General features: G+C 33.8%; 1 protein-coding gene across 3 annotated transcripts in view; it reads right to left on the reverse strand.

Moving 5' to 3' along the window:
- WWP2 (WW domain containing E3 ubiquitin protein ligase 2) overlaps positions 1-21285 on the reverse strand; it is a 1859587-nt gene that overhangs the window by 1826082 nt on the left and 12220 nt on the right. The window contains exon 2 of one of the 3 annotated variants that reach the window (XM_044081780.1): positions 6086-6233. The exons of the other annotated variants lie outside the window; for them this stretch is intronic. The gene's annotated coding sequence lies outside the window, so the exon portion shown is untranslated. The remainder of the gene's footprint in view (positions 1-6085; positions 6234-21285) is intronic. 3 annotated transcript variants of the gene reach the window in all.

A 21285-nucleotide genomic window follows, 5' to 3' on the forward strand; every position in this document is an offset into this window, starting at 1 on the left:
CAGAAAAAAAAACATATACAAAGAAGAGCTCTGCAGTCTAAAGCCATTTTATATGAATATCTGCTAGTGCAAAAAGAAAAAAAAATCTGGCGAGGGAGGTATTGACATAGCATTATGAAACAAAAGGAATGGCTTAGTAGTATAGAATACTCCTCCCCAGATGCCATGCTTCTTAAAGCCTGGTGCATCAGCCCTGTAGTTAAGGAAAATTAAATTCCTTATACCAGACCTTCTGTTACACAGTATTGCCAGAGTCTCTATCACTGATCCTCGTCTCAGCAGAGTTCATTAATAATAATGTATGTGTGTAGATAAGTGGTTACCATTCTTTTAGTCAAAAACTTCTAACATACATACAGTTTTTTGTAATAGTTTCCAATCTGAAATACAGAAATCCAATTTATCAGTTGTAATGTCTGATGTAATTCCACTAAACAAATTTATTTTGACATTTCCAGTTATATTGACAACACAGTCATTTACTGTATGCATTTTCTCAACTGTTGTGCAACTGTTGAATTACTAAATTTAAGAAAGGGGGTGTAGGATGGCTTGTCCTCCTGCAAAAACATTTTTTTAAGATCCGTTTGGTGCAATAAATATTTTTAGTAAATATCATTCTATAAAAGGAGTTTTTATTCAAAGTTCAGTTAATTGTGATTCATTCAAATAACTACAATATTCTATGTATGTACACATACAAAAGAACACACTAAAAAAATCAAAACACTTTTGTTTTCAGTTATTCCTTTTGACTCAAAAGAAAACACAGACTATAGTTTCATCTGAACAACCTCTTCAGTAAAGTCTGCACCAATAAGCATGCTCCCACTTAAATACAAACACACACACACACACACACACACACACACACAATATTCACATGACTAAAGTGAAATATAGTAAAAATATGGAAGTCACATATAAACAATATGCAAATATCCATAAATACTGCATCACTATGAAATACAAGGAAATTTAATTGCGCATATTCTAACAAATATCGTGTAAGAGTAACAAATGCAGAAAATACATATCAATAACTATTCATCATATTGAACAAGCAACAAAAATAAAATGATAAACATTATGTACTCTCAACATAAAAATACAAAGAGAGAGTTAAACCATGTACTGGTCATTAAAGCAGAAATATACAATGCATTATGAAAAAATTATTCAGAATCTTTTTAATTACACAACAAAATAATTATATCAGCATATAAATGTGAAACAGTCACATCTAATGGATACTTAGTGAACTTTCTAGACAGGCTAATATGGTAATATTAGCAACACAATGTTAAATATTCATATGAAGCAGTATCAGTGGTACAACAGGTAGCACACTAACCTTTGATGCAGAAGGCTGTGGGTTCTATGCCCATACCAAAGTAGATTGGTTACAGATACTGCAGTGCAGCATAAAGGAGGTGTTGCATTCTTGAATGTGTAGTCCTTCGGATGAGACATTAAACCAAGGCCCCATCTGGTTGAGTTGGTGGTGGCTCAGGTGGATGTAAAAGATCCCATAGCACCTATTGAAAAAAGTAGGGGTCCTTCATTTTTATACAAAAAGAACTCTTATTTACAACAAATTCACAAATATTAACAAATGTATACATTTATAGATATACAAATCTACTTATACATATTCATAATTTCCTTTACAATCATACTAAACTTTCATCCTTATTAGATCCCCATTCCTTTTTCCACAACCATCTGATTTTACTTAATATTGTTGCAAAGATCTATTTACCATTAAATATAATTTTATTTCTTGTTTCATTCCATATAATCCATATAACATAAAATAACTTCGCTATTCTTAACATATTATTTACTTCTATTTTTATGACATTCATATTTAATTATATCCACATTTTTTATTCACTTCTTTTATATCTATGTTTGGAAAAAAAAACTTTTTACATAGCTTTCTCCATAACTTTTTAACCCATTAGATTTAAAAAAAAAACATTTTCCATAATTTCTTCTTTTTGATGATGTAAACATATTCTATAATGTTTCATTATATTCTTGTAACATACTTTTCTTTTTATATATCATCACTTATTTTCCACAAATAAATATTTCTTGGTAACATTCATCTATACATTCTTTTTCTCTTTTTTTTTACCATACCCCAAAATTTATCATAATTAAATGTATATCATTTTACTACTAATTTCTCATCATTTTCATATATCCACTTTTAACACTTTGTACAAATTTAATGAAGCAGAATATACGACTGGGTTAATTAAAACCACAAAACTTCTTTTTGTACTAGGTTTAATCTAGAACCCCATAATAAATGAAAAACAAATACCTGCGACAATTAAAAAAACAGCACTACTAAACCACTAAACTAAGTTACAGGAAAACATTGAAAATGACCAATCTGATGAAGTCCTGATGTATAACAAATAAAGGAATAAAAGCTCTAAAAAAGTATGATAATTTGTTCTGCTGGCACAAGTTAATAGCTTCATCTATTCATTTGGTTAGTCATCTGCAATAATTACTTTTCAAAAACTGTTGGCAACTTAAATACACTTGCTAAGTATCCTATTTTCTCATCAGTACTGAATTTATCAAATAAGCCTTTTTCTGAGACAATTTATATGTTACCTAGAAAAGGCAGGTTTGTTTTATTTATACTGTTTTTTCCACTGAATTCTGCTTACATCTTTCAAACGTATGTGTTAGGTATAACATTTAGGAATCTTCATCGGAAAATATATACCCCTTATATTTACTACATCACCTAAACCATTACTTTTTCTTTCTTTAAAGTCATCCTTATCACCTCTAGACACTCATTTATGCAAACTATTACTTTTTTTATCCAAATTTAGTTTTTTGTAATTATTATAATGTCATCTGCATATGTTAACAGAACTGGAATGCTTAATCTTCAGGTGTTCTATACCCCACCCGCTTCATTTTTGGTTTATTTCACATACTATCAAATTCACAACTAATGCAAAGAGTATACAACTCAGTGCAAATCACCATCTTAAACGACTCTCATTATGTACCTCAAGGTCTAACGACCCATTTACTAGTATTTGTACTTTATTATTACCATACACTGACACACAATTTCTTAACTTTCTGACTTACATTATATTATTTCATGTTCAATTGTATTAATTGCCTTATTAAGGTCTCCTATCATGATTTTCACTTTTTCTTCTTTTCTATTAATATCATCCACAACTTCTCTAACCATTACCAATAATTCTTGGCAACCCTTCCCCTTTATACTATATATATATTCCATAAAAATTTCTATTTTACTTTCATATCTCTTCTGTATTATTTTCATACAGATCTTACAATCATTATTATTCAATACTATCAGTCTCCAGTTTTTAAATTGTCTTCTATCTTCCTTCTTCCATATGAATTTAAGTACTCCACTACATAACTCTTTATACCTAAAATCTTAACTAAGCCATTCATTCAAAATCTTTAAAAAATAGATGTATACAATTTTAAGGGATTGGCAAAAATACATTTCATACCCTATTCCAGTTGGTCCTACAACCAAATCTATATTTACTTGTCCTAATACTTTATCTAGATCATTTAAAGAAATCTCCTTTCCCAACTCTTTATTCTCTTTTTGTTTTCTGTTAACATTTTTACTTTCCAAGTTTTTTTTCTTTCCTTTAAACATTTCTTGTACATATTGTACTAGATTATTCATAATCTTTTCCTGAGTTTTCTACTTCTCATTTTACATGGTTTATTTTTCTCATTACACTACCATCTTCCTTTACTAATCTGCTTATGTGACTCAATACTTCATTTGTCCTTATAAAAATCTCTTTGCTTATATAATTCTTGCATTGTTTTCTTGGATTTCTCTCATACAATTATTTTTCTTTGTCAAAGTAGTATCAATAAGTTCTAAATCTTCCAAGGCATCATTACATGTTTTTGTTTTCTCTCTCTACATCTCACACTATATTTCCACTGTAAAAAAACTTTTTATATTTTTCCTTAAATATCATACACCATTCAGACCAATTTTTATAAAATGTTATCTTAATACGATCCTTGCATAACTTTATTACTATTCTCTTCCCTTCTTTATTCCAGGACTTCTTATTTATCCTTTTTATTCTTTTGCCTATTTTTATATACTCCTCGTTTTCCTTCATCTGTAGGCATATTGCACAAGATGATTCTGTTTCAACTACCTCCCCCTTCTCCTACAACTAAACCCTTTGATACTATAAAAATTATTTCAGTTCTATACATACCCGTTTTGCAAGTTCATGATTTTTTGTCACCAAGTTTTAACTAATCACATCTTATAAAACTTCTAACATTTTCTTATAGAATTTCTTTTTACCCTTTCCTTTTAAATCACAATTAAAGTCTCCTGTTATTACAATATTCACTACATAGTCTAAAATCTGATGAAATAAGCTCTTTCTTTACAATTAGTATAATCATATACTGTTACAATTCTATATACTTGTCCTTTCCATTTTAAATATACAATGGCTAATCTTCCCATTTTTGATAAAGTTATGTCTAATATCTTTACTGTATTTCTACAGAACATGGCTATTCGTGAACATCTCTCATTTCTGAGATTCCAGATTATCTTTCCACTTCATAGTTTTTCCTGTTTGCAATCTTTCTTCAAGTATTACAAATCGTGTGTCTTCTAATATAATTATGTCTGCATCCCATGTATTACACCACTCCAAAATCCTTATTCTTCTTACTATGTTCTTAATATTATTTGCATTTACAGAAATCCTTTTAACATTTTAATTTTCCCTTTTCCTTAGATGGGTGGTTCCATAGGTTCATAGCAAATTAGTAGGCTAGCATTCTTAATAGGCCATTCTAAGCCTAGCCAATTTCACTCCCAAAGGTGAGGATCAAACACTGTATTTTGTGTCTATGAGTCAAACACCTTAACCATTATACCATCTCACAATCATTAACTGTATATAGTCTTTTTCATTTGCTTCATTCCTTTTTCTTTTGTACTTCTCCTTTAACTTTTTTTTCTGTCTTTTACCAACAGAATTTTATTACCTCACAATTTGACTTCACTTATTTCAAAATCTTCTTCTATGTCCTCTTTAAATTTTCTCATTAAATTTATCTTCTATTTCTACAACTTCTTCTCTTTTCCTTACTCCTATTTTCATTGTTGCAATCCATCCATAAATCCCCAGTTTTCTTACATTTATAACATTTCAATTCACATTTTTTTGCATCATGTCCTATTTCCTACAAATGTAAGTAGCTGTAACAAAAGAAAACGTTATAGGTCCTTTTCTACACACAAAAAAAATGTTTTGGGTTGTCCCCAGTATTTTATGACACCTCTATTCCCTTCCACATTTATCTATTGGTACAGGTATATATATTTTTCTCTTTCTATTTTTAACACAATATTACAATCCCAGTTATCAGTCCATTAACCCCTTTTGGCATAAACTGTTGCAATGTCCAGTACTTACACAAGGTTTTCAAATGCCCTTTCAAAGTCTCTCCTTCTACCTTGGTTCAAAGGTGTACAGGAATTTTCTTTTTTTTATTCCCTATTAAATGCTTTTATCACAAAGATTCCATGGGTTACAGTCTCTTTTTTATATTCTCAAAGAAAAATTTACATTGAAAAAACAGTCTCAAATATAAAGGTCATAAAAATGTCTCTGTTAATAAAGGTTCTTACCTAATGTGCTTTTACACTGAAAGGAGCTATTAAGTTGCCCCATACTTCATACCAGTCCATTTCTCTATCTTTACTTTGAATCTTACCACGTACTTCCATTTTTCATTTACATCTGCCTTCTTTTCCGATACTCTCTTTATGCCTTCTTTTGCTTTCTCTGCATACATTTTCTTTTCCACTTACCAGTATTCTTCAGGATGGGCTCTTCATCATCCTTTTGTATTTTCTCCATAATGCCCCCCCCCCCCCAGGAAATAATGCCTTAATTTTCTGGCTCACGCTGCATCACCATTTCTTTAAGTAAATCATTCCGCAAACCTACCGACTGGAGGGTTATAATTATATATCCATAATTTACTGACTCACCTCCATCAAGCACATTTCCTTGCAACATCTCCTTGGAATCCTGCACACATTCTCTGGTCGTGATATTTGCTTTCTCCTACATTTCTTTCACCTATCATCTCATTCTCTCTCCATCTGCCTCCCTGTTTTTAAGGGGCTGCCTTTGTGCCTAAAAAGGAAACAGAAAGCGCTCTTGAAAACAGGTCCTACTTGCAACAATGATGAGTACGGGAAGTTCCCTGATGTACTGGCCAAACTTCCCCTAAAAATATAAATACCACCACTGGTCTCCCCTGAAAACAGGCTAATGACTGGGTTAGGCCCACCAGGCTAACAAAGGATAAATAAAACCAATACTCTGTCCTACAATACAAACTCAAAGGCATTTATTCAAACCTGGGATATATTAACCCACAGGTTGACTTTGTTCTTTTCAATTTTTGCATTTCTGCCAAACGGACTTGTGTACCTGGGTAAAATAAACCTTGTCCAAACAAATATACATTTGGGCTGTAGAATGCATTAAAATATGTTGGTATAATGTACTTTGTTCCCTGTAACATTGCATTTTGCTCAAATATGGAGTTTTTCTTTTTTTTCTGCATGTACAGATAACCACATAAATAATCCACTCTGCCTTGCATGCAATAAGATGCTGACTTTTGTAAGTTTTGCTTGTGTTAATACACATGAAATATTTTGTCATGCAAATATGTTTACAAAAATTTTCACACAGAAAAGAACCCTGAGGTAAGACACAACAATAGCTGTATGCCAGTTGATATCTTGGGACATTTAAAAGATGGCAAAAAACTGTTCCAAATGGTTTCCTTTTCCATATCCAAAATGGTATATCTCATATAAAAACTTCCAAAAATGTTTTCATTTTTAAAACTGTCGTTGATATTTATATTTTTAAAACTGTACCAATATTTCTATATAATCTGTTTGATATGAAATGTGTTAGTACCTTAGGACTTGTTTGTTCTAGGCTTAAATGCACACTGTCTTAGAAGTTCCATTCTGAATTTCTGCTTAGCACATTCATGAGCATCACTTACATTAGACTTATTGTACCTACTCTCTCTCTAAATCAATGCTAAAGAACACAACTAAAAATAGTTTGAGCTGAACAGTTTGCCATTTACACTTATTTAGGAATCCCTATGGTCTCAGAGATATGTACATTTGTTTGAAATGTGAGGACATAATTTACTTTTATCAAAAAGCTTACTCTCCGACTTCCAAGATGGCTGCACACTGAATAATAGCTTAATTTCAGCCATCCTAGAGTGATCACAGAAACTCAAAAGAGAGATAGTGAATTTGTATTCTTGTGTAAATTTCAGTTATTGGCTAGTATGTGCACTGCCTGGAAACATGCAAAGAAGAAATTAGAGAGCATAAAAGAAAAATCAACCACAAAAGGTGAGGAGAAAATGCTGGCTGGGAAGAATCCTGAAGCTGTTCAGCAAAATAGCAGTTCAAATCTCCAGCTTTGGTGCAAGATATGACTTCCAGTAACCAAAAGAAAAATCTGCTCACAGCCGACTACAATAAATGCAACAGTGAAGGAGCATTAGCAACTCAAGGCTGGGAAAAAAAATGGAAGAAGCTTCAAACATATATTCACATGAGCTGATAAAAATTCCAAAAATCATTTCGAGATTGAAATGTAGGAAAACCTGGCTGAGTGAGAGACTGTTCAAGAAGAGACATTTCAAAAAATGGTAGAATTAGTGGAAAGCGCACATAGGGAAAAGCAGAGATTTTCTGTTATACAAGAAAAACAAGAAGGAAAAGACTGTATTAACTTTATGCAAGCTGAAATAAGCAACTGGATTAGTACTTTACAGCAGGAGTTGTTAACTGAAAGGGCACATCATTTCTATGCTCCAAATGTGGACACAAGAAAATAGTAAAGATGCAATACCACCAGCAGAAAGAGTGGCTTCTGAGAAAACTGTGGCAGAAGGGCAATGTACTAAACGTTGGAGACAGTAGAGTGTTTGTGGAAAATGATTACTGACTGTGCACCAGGCAGAGGGAGTAAGCTTATTCTAGCAATCGGAATATTGAGAAGCAGGTATGAGATTCAAGCTGCTGTATCCAGCTAATCTTCAGAATATTTTTTTCCTGGAGGGTCAAAGTCATTTTTTGATGCAGAAGATGCTAAGGAGGAAATACAAAAGTCTGTCCATCAAAAAGGCTAGCTATCAAACAGAAGGGGACCTTGGTTCTTACTCTTCTAATAATAAAGATGATAGAAAGACTATGCCAGTGAAACCTTTTCCAATGTTTCAAAGGAAAATGCTTGAGGGATAATGAAAAGCAGCAGAGATGACTAGAAGAACCAGGAGTACACTGGAAATCAACCAGAGACTGAAGTTGGGAGATCAAGATCAACAGGAAGAAAACCAGCAACTCGAAAATTAATGAATAAATAAATAAATACAGGATTACAAAAGTATCAGTCTTATTTATGAAATATGGCAGAACAAGAAAACCTAGAAATATTGGACTTTTTTGATTTTATTAAACTTGTAGGAACTCCAAAGCATATGCCCTACTTCATGTCATTGAAGGTTTGGAAAAACATCAAGGAGGGGGAAGATGAAGGAAAGAGGTAACCAAGTAAAACAATTAAAACACGACATATACTGCATCCTACATTGTAAAACATTTTCAGTTATTTTTCTGTTTAATAGGGCTGCTAATGTAAACAGGTGTCCTTTTTTCCTTCTTTCTTTTTAAATTTAGTTTTAAGAAAGTTAGGCACTGCAATGTAAAAAGAATGCCTGGACAAAAGCAAGTGTAAGATAATAGGCAGTAATCTTGGGTCAGGAACGGGTTGTAAGTCTATACACAGAATGTTACAAGCAAAATTGATAAGCTTTTTCTTACTTTTACATAGAGGAATGACTAGATTAAGGCCCTTAGCCCAACATGTTTTAAGTGGAAGCAAGTAAATAAAAAACACTGAATGTAATAGAATGTTTTCCTTTAGCAAATAAATGTTCACAGTGCAATATAAGAAGCTGTAATTGAAGGCAACTGTGTCTCTGGTTCTCAAGTTTTATGGAGACAAGTTAATAACAAGGCAATAAAAATAGAATTTTTTTTTTCTTTCAATGGCTGAAAGCATTCAAGTCATACCTCTCAACCTCTTAGATCAAGAAATCTGGGCAAAGCCATAAATAATGGCGGGACAAAGTCCCAAATATAGGGACAATTTTTAAATGTTGTTCTTACAAACAGGTTTTGCATTAGCATAAATGTTATAAAGGATATGAAGTCTGAACTCAAATGTCTGTCATTTTCTGATTTAAATCTTCAGTGATTTGCTAAAAAGCCATAATTTTATGAAAAAAGGATGAAAAATACGAGGCCAAAATCTGGACATTCTGCAAAAGTCTGTACTATGATTCAAGCTGTATTATCTCTCTCCCAGATGTAGAATACAAGGCTAAAACAGACAGCACTTAGTGTAAATAGAAACACAAGCTGTGTCATGCGTCTTAGCATGGATAACCTTCATTATACATCAATTAAAGCCTGTGAATGTAGCTGTCAATCTAGGACAATTGTTCCTATTAGGAGGGTTAAACTTCATTATTTGAAGATATACATAGTTTTGTGTATTTGTATTAAGTTAACAAGTTTTATGGGTGTTCTGCGGTTCTGTCTTTTTGAGGGTTTTCATTAAAATAAAAAAAAAGTCTTGTAAGATGTGACATAGGTTCAAACAGATATGATAAGCAACAGTATAAAAGATCAACCTGCCAAACAACAGTGCATGCATGTATCACAAAAGCTGAAGCTAGACATTTAAAAAGCTGTTGTGCATTAATAGGTAGGAATAACAACTTCTTACCATAACTGCAACTATACAGTCTCTGAATGTGAATGGTCTCAAAGACATATACAAAAATAAATAAAATAAAAGCAGTAGTGATCTCTAACAAAAAATGTAGAATGAAAATAGCTATGTTACAACAGACACCTTTGGAAAGAACTGAGCATGTGAATTTGATAAAGAAAGGATTTGGAGAAATGGTTACACAGCTGAATGTCTGGGGCAAAGGAAAAGGGGGAGTACTTATATTAAGGCTAGAGGAGCTCCAATAGTGTGGAAGAGGGACAAAAGAGATAATGGTACACTTGCAGTAGAAAGGGGCTACTGGCAAGGGAGAAGAATTACACTGCCATGTATTTATTTTCCAGTTAATATTGTTACAACAGAGGTTAAGAAAACTCTGCGAGAAATAATTCTTTCATCAGAATATTACTTATAAGTTGGGGCTGTAATTGGGTTTTCAACAGTGAAGATGTACATGGGTGGGGCTAGAAGGGAAAATTTAAGAAAAGATGGTAGATATTTGAAGATATTTATGAACATATTTAGTATGTAAAACATTAATTCAGCAGTAGGAGCTTGGAGAGAATTTACATATTATTCCGCAAGGTACAAAAACTAGAACACGTATATTTGACTGAACATTTTGATACACATCTAAGAACTATTTCAGATCATTTGCCAATAATAACTAAAATAAATATGCAAGGTTGTTGTTGTCTTTTGGCTTTTCCCGGTTAGGGGTCGCCACAGCATAACTCCGGTCCGCTAATGACTGGCAGTAGATTTTGACTAACACTGAGGTGCCAGCTCGATGTTCAACCTTCAATGAAGGCACGCCCATTTAAGCATGTCTTTCGAACGCCCACCCAACCGCGGGGAGGACATGCAGACTCCACACAGAAGGTAATTAAATAAAAAGGAGACACTGGTGCTGGGTAGTGGAAATGCTTTGGGAGTTATTAGGAAAGATAGAAAATTTCTTCAGAAAATATGGCCAGAGAGTGGGATAAAATGAAAATGGAGTTTTAAAATAGGGGAGAAATAAAAAGAAAAGTGATATGGTTAAGAAGTAACAAGAATTATTTAGAGGAAGTGATAAAGGTCAGTGTATTACAGTATAAGAGAAATTTCAAAAGACAAGAAGAGGTGCAACTGCAGAGTGCTAAAGAGAAAATAAGGAACTAATTCAATAATATGCACAAGTTTAGAAAGATTGCTGTTAAACAAAAAAAAAGTTGCTCATTTTATAACAACTTCAGAGCACAAAAGCTTTCAGCACAATGGCTCAGGCAACAGAAAGTAAAATATTAACAGAAAATGTTAATGTCAGACATCGGGAACCTGTAACAAGGAAAACAAGATTTTATAGTGGTGTTAGATTTTCATAAAATTTCCAAAATATCTCTGTGTAATGCAGAAAAATGTGGAAATCAAGAAAAAGTACAACTGGAAATGTTAATCTATAAAATATATATTCTAGTCATCTTTGATCTCCTTCCACATTTCTAGTCATCCTTCATAATTTTACTTCATATCTGTTCAATATATTTAAAATGATATATGATTTGTTACATCCAGTATTCCCTTTACCATTAGGCAAAATACCCTTTTTACTGGATCTCAATCAACATATAATAACAAAAATAAAACTTCCAATAACTATTTCTCCAAAAAAATGCTAACTTTCCTAAAATGAATTAATTTATCAACTATGCCTTTTTATGACAAATTAAATGCTTTAAATATATCTGAACATGTTTTATTTGCTTGACCTATTTCCACTCTAATAATCTTGCTTACCAAATCTTAATCCCAACACTAACAATCCTTTATTTAACCACAAACCTACACATTTCAACCATTTGGCAATTTCTTTCAGTACTTCACTGCAGCTGCTACTTAAAAAAGACACATGCAGAGGGCTGCGAAACTGGTCTCTACCGCCTTTGCTGCAGACAGGAACAGAAACAGTGTCAGCATATAGAGCTGATAAGTATACCCCACCTCTTTTTCAGCACAGCAATCCTGATTTAGGGTTGTTAACTCTTTCTGCAGAGCATTCCTGATGTGGGCAGTTCTGTTCTATATATTGGGGCGGGGGGGGTGGGGGGGTTATGACATTTTTCTATATATTGCAGAAAACTGTGATACTACATTTAAACCATTTTAATATAATAATATAAAAAGTAGTACAAACAACCCGTATTGCACATTAGTAAGTCAATATGTTTTTTTTTTTTTTGCACTGGTTGACAGTTTGATCTGTCCTGTAAAAACGTCACATTTTGGCCACCTAAAAGATGGCACCCTAATAGTGAACCATGTTTTTGTGTAGCGATTCACTTGTAAGAGGTATTCTTTTCTATGACAGTAACACGTTTACTAGATAGTGTTTAGCTTTACACATGGCTTTGTCAAGCTCAAGGCTTATGGTTTTGAGGAAGTGTTAGTAAGCTGCAATATAACAAATCAAGAGATACCAATGCAACAAAGCGGGAAATGTAATGTATGAAGACATTTGTGCCTCAATTTAAAAATCTCATAAAACAAACTCAAGAACAGATGGTTGTACTTTTTGTACTGTGCCTAAATATTTTTGAGCAAAAACAAAGCATATTAGTACATTCTTCTAACATTCAGGATAAAAAAAAAAAAATTCTCTCCCTACTGCTGCAGACACTGACAACTAGCAGAATCATTTCTCTGAAATATTCATTCACAGTTCCTGGATTGCAGTGACAGCTTTGATTCCTCAGAAAAGCTTGGGAGATGGTCTTCCAGTTCTCATAAAAATATATAAAATTTTAGCCCTACAAAACCCTATAATTTTTGTCTACTTTCTTTGGCTGAAGTTATATAACTGCTGTGAATAGCTTAAAAAAATAAACGCTCTTGAGAAAAATGAATATTATGGGCATTCAAGAAAACCACAGTAACAGTCTTGTTACAGAAGGCATGTAAGATGTCTGTATCTCACACTGCTGTTACTGTACATTAAAAGGGATGAGATGACAACAGAACTTTCTTAGGTCTGTTAGGAGTCCTATACAGAGGACCTGAAATGGATTATGGGAAGTAGGTAAAAAAGAATCACTAAAACAAGATGATAGCCATTTGTGGAAAAAATATTAAAATTTTATAAGAAGCAACTAGGGTGATTTTCATACATGAAAATAACTCAGAAAACAATATAATCTAAAACAAACAAGTGCCAAAGTGGTTTTCCTTTATATTATAGTTAAGTCCCAAACAACGATTACGTTTATTATCAAACTTATAAATATTTTACTCCTTCACCCACAGCTGCATAAGAACACAAAATTAATCTCACTAGTATTCTTGACCCTTAAATCACAAATTAACAGTTTACTTATAATTGTTATTCTTATATGCAGTACTTGAATGTCTTCACTCCTAAATAACAAATCAAGTAACAACTTTCGGTTCCTGCATTTTATGCCATCTCTTTTTCCCCTATATATATATATATATATATATATATATATATATATATATATATATATATATATATATATATATATATATATATACACATACATATACATACACTTTTTTTTAAATTGAGCACTTTTTTCACCATCCACAATTCCAGTGTGAGGCTAGCAAACATCTGCCTCACTTTTTTGATTTTACACCATTCATGCTGTTAAATGTTTAAAAATAATTGTCCTTGCTGCCCACATTACCTGCAACAATGTTGACATTAACTCTCATTTGTTTCATCCTTCACTACTAAATAGTTTCTATACTCTTTTTACAGACCTATCTTCCTCTTCCATGATTTCTAGCCTTTCGTCATCCCCTCCATTAACCTCTAATACTTTAAAACTATTACTAACATTTAGTATGAATATTCTTTTTCCACATCCACTTCACCACTATCATATTGTTTCACACATATCATAACTTTTACTCACATTAAGTTATTGACAATGTTTGCACATAAATCACTGTCATCACTTTATTCTTCAAAATTCTGCAAGGTTTTCCTTACTGATCACACCATTAATATCACGGACTACTTTACGTACTTCTACAGTTTGGATTTTCATTTTCACTTTGTAGAATATCACTACTTTCCTGTAACAATGAACGTTCAAACCACAAGTGCTCCTCAGTTCTACATTTTATTTCCTATAAAAATGAATTACTATTTTTGCTAGAATATCCATGCTCACCACACTGAGTACCTGCAGTTTATATAGTGTTGTATAAAATGTATCACACTGGCTTTCATCCAGCATTTCACATTTCTTGTTATCATTTAATATTACCACATTTGGCAACCGCTGTATTTCCAAATTTAACAAAACCCAAATGTCCTAAGCTCTAGCTTACATTTTTCTTTCATCAAATTGCTGTTTTCTATCATCCACAGATTTATGTACTTAAGTTCACTTATAGTTACTGCTTCAGATCTGAATTTCAGAGTGAACTTTCGCCCCACCTTTAAGTTTAAAATTTACAAAAAAAGATATTCATCCCTTAGTATACATAAACTTTTCTGTTAGTCAGTTATAACATTATTTGCCAGTGTAAATGATTCAAACATCAGTTCACAAAATGGTTCTGTCTTCCAATAAATTAGTGCCTTTACATTAAACAGAAAACCCAAATGAGTTACCACATTTTATCATGCAACTTTTCTATTTATAGAATAACATTTAGTCATTTTTACCTCGGAACATTTTTTACTTTATACGTTTGCAGAAATGACCATCACTGCTGTGTTCGCTTTTTTGATGTTGTTGTTACAGCTACAGCATAAGAAATTTAAGTTTTACTGCTTTTTTGGGTCTTCCAATATTATCAAATAAGCCTTTCCAACAATATCATGTTTTAGCTCCTCCTGGTACCTCAGTTCTTCTGCAGCACCTTAAAGCATACTATTTCCCGCAGTAGCACTATGTCCTTAATCACAAACTCATAACTGCACATATTGTTTCTGTTGGGAGGGTGGCTTAATGGCTAAGGTGTTTGCCTTACAAACACAAGGTGAAGGGTTTGTGTCTCACAAGGGATAACTGGCTAGGCTTAAAATGGCTCACGGGGCAGTTAGCCTAGTACTAAGCTAAACCTATGAACCTATATTTACTGTATTCCATAGTACCGGAATACAAAAGTGCCCATACATGTCAAGCAGAGCGCCTCTTTGGCCCTCTTCAAAAGGAACCTTGATGACTGGATGGGAGAAAGGAGCCAGGGAATTGTTATGGCTAGGCTTGTATAGGCCCTAGGGCCGATAGCCTAGTACCAACCTATGAACCTACGAACATCTCTACCTCCTGTAACTTCACAGCACAGTTCTCCATTAACTGTCTTCACAACACAGCAGTATTATTTTGGGCTCAGCTTTCTCAAAAAACTCAACCAACACATCATCTGGTAAACCTCCAGCTACTGTTTCACAAGCAATGTTTTTTTTTTCAGATACTAGATATGTTTATTTGAATAAGTGGCCTCTCAAATGACTTGAGTGTAGCACTAGCTTTAGCATTTATCATTGCCATCACCCCCATCTTGGTGCCCACAGATTCTCTTCCCCTATCCAGTAAAGAGTAGGGGACAAATCATAAGAGACTTGGGTTCCTATATTGATGAACTCTCCTTTGACCACCACATTTCTGTACTGGTTAAATAAATACTAACTTGTACGACATAACCATTACAGCACCTCATTAAGGTCTAAAGAAGTTATAGTTGCACTTTATATTCAATGATGGGCCTAATACAGGAGGAATAATGTGCCCTTTTGGCACCTAAAGCAACCTGAAAGACTTCAGTGCTTCCCTGTGCAAAGGATTTCAAATCTTAAAATGCTATTCCTCCTTTCAGTAACACAAGGGCTCCCAAGGAGTGCTCTCTGTTTAGACTTCCACATTATTAATGTTCTCCACCTCCAACTCCTTCACCTAAACAGAACAAGTGGGAAAGCAACTGTAGAGACCTAAACCCTTGCTGCTGTGGTAACACCATGTTACACTTTATGAAACTCAATGTTTCCCCTATTTCTGGCGTAAGTTCCCCTTATATAATCAAGGAGAGTATTTTTCTGCCAATCTTTACTACCAGTCTGAATGACAACAGGGATAACTGAAAATTTTCAACTGGGATATGAAGGGAATATCTATTTAATGTGTGTGTGTGTGTGTGGGGGGGGGGGGTCACTATTAATCTGCCACCAATACTAGGCAACAGGACTGAGCTTCTCATTAGTATCATTGGCCCGAAATTTAGGTAGATCCTATCAACTCTCCTACTCTTCCCTGACCCACTAACATTCCATCTTCTCCTACAGCTAATCTGAAGTGCCCTTTCATGTGCAGCTGTACAGAACCTGTAACAATGGAGGTGCTAAAATACAAAATGTTTCTAACTGCCATTTCAATTATTAAAAATCTTTGCTACAAGTCTAGATATCACAGCAAATATATGATTTTCAGACATACGTTTTATAAACTAGCACCGTAACCAGTGATCCTCTGTCTATATAGCCAGTCTTAAACTTCTTTATAGGAAGACTGACAGCAATTTAAGACATGAGGATGAAATCATTTCTGTCTGGAGATGCCTTGCTCCCCAGTTTACCCACAAGAAAAGCCTCATCCTAGTGAGTTAATCAACTAGTACATCATAACAACACAGAATAAATAAAGTGTTAAATAACTGAGAAAATGGCAGTACGTTAATTTCAAAACTTAGAAGATGCACTTATATCATGCACAGCAGTAAATCATATAATCTACAATGAGCAATTAGTGTAAAATACTACACTGCAATGGATGTGATCCCCTATCTAAAAGGATATGTCAGTAAACTTGGCAATTAATCTAAAAACATCAACAGTTGCCAAGGTTAAAGACATTAAGTGTTTAAAAATTAAAAAGCATCATAACTAGAAGACAACTCAAACATACCCGAAGCGTGGTCTGATATCCTCCACATAAATCTATAATATTGTATAAAACACACACGTATAGAAAGAGAGAGATAAATACACACACACAATATTATATATATATATATATATATGAGAGAGAAAGCGAGACACAGACGTGTGTGTGTGTGTGTGTGTATATATATATATATATATATATATATATATATATATATATATATACATACACACACACACACACACACACACACACACACACACACACACACACACACACACACACACACACACACACTTCCATCTAGCCAGCATGTGTTGTTGTGCAATTTGCTCCGTGGCTTGATCAAAGTATAAAGTTCAGCAAACCATTTTAATCTTTCATGAGTGATGTTACTCCTTAACAAAGTACAACCACTGACTGCAGCATTTTAGGATAAATTGTACACAGTGATACTTATACTGTAAGGTCTAATTTGCACTATCGCTGTACAGCCGAGGAATAAAACATCACCAGAGCCACTATATAAATTACTGGATTCCATTATGTCTTGAGTTGTATCAGGATGCAAGTGAACATAATTATAAAACGGAAACCCTGGAATGTATCATTCTAATCATACACTCAACCAACAGTGAAAAATAATTACAACCATTTCAGTTTTTAACTGTAGTTATATCAGGAAACATGATCACAGCTAAGACAAGTAATATGCCAATCAGTAACTGTATGACTTTCCAATGTATACTTAGTAATATTCCTATGGTGTAGCATTGCTTCTCAACGGTTATTAGTAAGCTTCAGGTGAGTTGTAAGGCAAGAGATTAAGCACAGCACCTTTGCATCTAACACATGGGTATATTTTATGACACACCTTACTACTTCTATGACAGACTGGAATGGATAATTAGAAAACTTCAGAAGTACAACTGCTCTAAAAAACTTGTAAAACTGATAACTTTGTTGAACACATGACAACATACACTTACACATGCTTGCATATATTTTTATATATACACACACATATATATATATATATATATATATATATATATATATATATATATATATATATATATGGAGCTAGGGACTATTGAACGAAAGTTCAATAGTTTGAATCGAATCCACAATACGCAAACACGCTTTAAAGAAAGCGCTTTCACCGAAAAAGCGCTTTCGTTAAAGTCCGTTCAAAAAAATAAATAAATAAACAACAATAAGTCTTTTATGCATGCACCCCCCTACTTTTATATTCTCACAACAAGGTCGTACTACAGTGGGGAAAAGGGAAGTCTCCCTTAACCGCACCGTAGTGCGACCGGCACAACCAGCATACATAACCACAAGTGCTGCTTCGGTGAACAGCACTTTCAGTTATGTATGTTCGGTGATTTCTGCTTCGGCAGAAAGTGCCATCGGGATTCTGTATGGATCCCATATATACACACACACACACACACACACACACACACACACACACACACATATATATATCTACATATACATACACACATACATACATACATACACACACACATACACACAAACACATAAACACACCCACATGCATGCAGATACAGAGATTATGGGTATACATATTCATTTTGTTTTTCAATTCTGAGTAATACAACGATGTCAGAAGGCTTTCAATCATAATATTATATTGTGGTCAGAATCACTAAAAAGTATTCTCGATTAAGTTTATTTTGCATCTGAATCATGCACAAAACTGTAGAAGTTTTTGTTATTACCATTTTAGAGGGAATCAAGAAGAAACTTAATAGTTGGACTGTTACTCTGCCTATATTATAGCCACAACTGCCATATTTAGTTTTGATTTACGTGTGGGGGAATAGATATTAAATTTAAAATGTATTAACTTTAATAACCTGTATTATATCAAATAACTGTAAAGGCAACTTTTTTTTTCTTTTTGAGATAAGCAGCTTTTACAATAGTGATTGACATTACCAACTGTTAAAGTAAACATATTTAAAAAGTACATAATGCTTATCCTAAATGCCCAAAACAAAACTAAGGCAGGTGGGCCTGGAAAAGCGCAACACAAAAACTTAATAGATACAATGAATGAGAAACAATAATAGGCTGCTGTTTTAAAACCAGCATACTATTTTCCCCAGTAGCATTACGGTGTTCAAATTGCACTTTTTAATCCAAAATGAAAAACAGAAAACGCCAGTGCCAGTTGTTGTCCTCTTGTTTTCTGTTTTCAAGGGGAAGTTAAAAACAATGCTGCTGCCAAATCAAGAAATAATATTAAATGTAAAAGCAGCACATCATTTTGTAGATACAGTAAGATGGACAGAAGAACTGCTTTGTTTGTTACGAGACAGAACTTTTTCACATTTGACGTGGTGCAGCACCTTAAAGCTAGTCCTCGTTTTCTCTCTCTGCTCTAACACACATCCTTTCATAGGTGTAGCGATACAATTACAAAAGAATCAGAAAAATTATAAACCTGCCTGCTTACTTTGTGATCATTGTTGGCACTCAGCTACATTTAAACATTGTTAGATCACTGAATGAAGGTCTGTCCTCTCCCCTTACATACAGAACTTGATGGATTTTGAGATTATAGATCTTAGGGAAACACAAAGAAAAAAATATAGTCATTGGGTGTTGAACATTCACTTGTAATACTTCCTGTTTTATGGCAAACTTTTCCTACTAAAACAAAATCTAATGTTACATCAGTACTTTAACTCCTGAGCATCATACCATTTCATACTGATCTAAAGGGACTGAGTAAAAGTGCACTTCTTTTATTTAGATGTCTTTACTAGTATAGCGTTGCTTCCTTAATCGCCTACATATAAAAGAAATGACGGTACAAACTGGCCTGGATCCATTTTTTGATAACAAATAGTGGTTTAGCCAGGTTTCTATGACCAGTACAGTTGGATGGAGTGATTGGCTGGACAGAGTGGGTTAAAAGGAGTTTAGGCTGTTTTACAATGCCATTGATGAGGGTATACTTGAAGCCAAATGGTGCTTAGAAGAGCTATCAGAAATCAAGTTTAATATTTTCATCTAAAAGTAAATATTTTCTTGGTCTTTTTCTCATCCATCCCAGTGACCAACAACCCACTGTCCCCTGTTGTGCCCCTCCCATCATCTAAGGTCCCCAAAACAGGTAGATAAAAGCCAGGGATAACAACCACCATTCCCACAGGAACAGAAGTTTTTTCTGCTTAGTCCTAGCTTTTCCAACCCTAGTGGCCTGGGAGAGTAAACTACAGAAGGGAGAAGTGCTACAATACTGACCCAGTGAGCCAAGCAGGCTTCCAATCATAAAACAAGATTCAAGTGCCATTCTAATCTTACTGGTAGGTCAAAGCAATCTCAGGCCAAGTAGTGCCCTACTTCAACATCCACCTTATACCTGCTGTCAGGCCACCTACTCCAATCCTTGCTGGGTATGTTCTCCATCTCCCAGGTCATTAGTCATATAGGTCATAGCCAAGCGGTTATTCTATGTGTCACAAAGCCAGCAAGTAAAACCTAACTGACTACTGATAATCAGGTAGGTATGCTGCATAACAGCATTTTTTTCAGATGCAACTTGAAACAGAATTTCAGCTTATTCACTACAAAATAACTGGACATAAGAAAAAAAACAGCAACTATAACTGCAGTGTAGTAAAAGATGCGTCTTCGGCTAAAAATGACAACTTGCAGTCTGTTAGCATATAACAATTTGTCATAGCAATATCAAGGACAAATATACTTTTACTGTTTAGTATGAATGTTTTAAAATGTTTTAAAATCTATTTTTCTGTGCTAAACAAATATTACAGAATACGACTTCAAAATATGCAGGACAAGTATAACCATGCATTTTGAGATGAATCTTGTGCACCTTTAAATTTACTCTCCACATTTTAAAATCCTCAAAAAGGGAAAATAAGACTTTAACAAAGTAGTTGAACTTGATAAGACTTAAATACAAAGTAAATTTGATTTGCCAAAATGCATTTTTAGCTATTCTTTCATCCATTTCAATACCACCACCCAATTACCTCTAAACCCTCTTACACCTTGTACACCCCAGACAATGGGTAAGATCACAGGGTGTCAAGATATGCCAATACATCACAGATCTGAATGCCAACAAATCACAGTCCTGTGGATTATGCATTTGTTTACTCAGTTTTCCCAACCCTTTTCCCACAAAAGGGAAAAAATGCATAATGGCCTGTCAGCCAGCCCTACCATACTTCTGCGTAAGCCTGCACTAACAAAGCACTACTACCATTACTTAAAAAAAAAAAAAAAAAAAAAGAGTACTACTTAAAAAGATTTCTCTGCCTATATGAGCACAACAGGATCTCATACCTCTTCACCATCTAAAAGCTACTCAAAAACTTCTAGTCTCTTGGATGGTCTTTCAAGCTTTAGTGCCACTAATCAAACTTATATCACCA

This window comes from Protopterus annectens, chromosome 8.part1, assembly GCF_019279795.1.
Source record: "Protopterus annectens isolate FY-2018-M chromosome 8.part1, PAN1.0, whole genome shotgun sequence".
In the NCBI taxonomy this organism is placed as follows: domain Eukaryota; kingdom Metazoa; phylum Chordata; order Ceratodontiformes; family Protopteridae; genus Protopterus; species Protopterus annectens.